The sequence below is a fragment of the Brassica napus genome, unplaced genomic scaffold (assembly GCF_020379485.1).
Source record: "Brassica napus cultivar Da-Ae unplaced genomic scaffold, Da-Ae ScsIHWf_3109;HRSCAF=3926, whole genome shotgun sequence".
Taxonomy (NCBI): Eukaryota; Viridiplantae; Streptophyta; class Magnoliopsida; order Brassicales; family Brassicaceae; genus Brassica; species Brassica napus.
In genome coordinates, this window is record NW_026016338.1 from 17501 (window position 1) to 18464 (window position 964).

The window sequence follows — 964 nt, forward strand, 5'->3', positions numbered from 1 at the left end:
GGTCAAGAATGGGAGATCAAGACAAGGAGAAGAGCATGGAGAACCCAGACGTGGTTCACAAGGTATGTGATGGGCCGTGGCTCCATCAGACCGAACGGACGGTCCATGCGACCGCACGGCGGCTCTGGTCGGTTCCTAAGTCCCATCCGGCTCTCCTGATCTATTTCAATTCGCTTCTCTTCTCTTCTCTCTGGTTAAACACGAAGGGTTGTGTTGGTTGAGTCCAAGGGACACGTCCCTAGGCTTTGGCCGTACATAACTAGACCGCTAACCTTGACACGGGTCGGTTAGACGGATGATCCGATCGCACCAAGACTGGGCGGTTAGGACGAACGGTTGGGAATGACCCAAAGGGCACGAGTTGTCAAGAGTCATGAGTGTTCAAAGGTTGCGAGTTGCCAAAGGGTGTCAGGGACCAAAAGGTACGAGTTACCAAAGGTTGCGAACATCAAAAGGTACGAGGACCAAGAGGCACGATTGGCCAAAGGGTGCATGTTCCAAACGGTGTCTTTCGGGACAAGTTAGGACCGATCCTTATGGATCAGCCTATGGCTTGTCTAGTGAATACAAGGTCACGGTTTGTCTAAGCCAAGGTAGAGTCGCAAGGTCTGACCGGTTGCTAAGCCTTCCGGATTAGGCTTGAGGCTTACTCGGCCGATTGGATCCAGGCCTAAGGCCGGATCAGGTAAGGGAGTCCGTTGGGCCATTGAGCCGGACTCCATTGACCGGTCGCACCTAGATTCTATCCGGATAGACGGATTGGTCTTTGGGAACGATCCGGATCTGTTCGTGTGTTCTGTTATCTATTCTGGACTATCTATCTGATTCTAAGTCAAGGGGTGGTTGGTTGTATGACTTAGGATACGGTAGGTAGGTCCATACGTTTTTGTGATTATGTTGACTGAGGTTTATCTAAGTTCTAGGAACCAAGCCAAGCATGGTAGAATCAATCCGTTCTATTCTC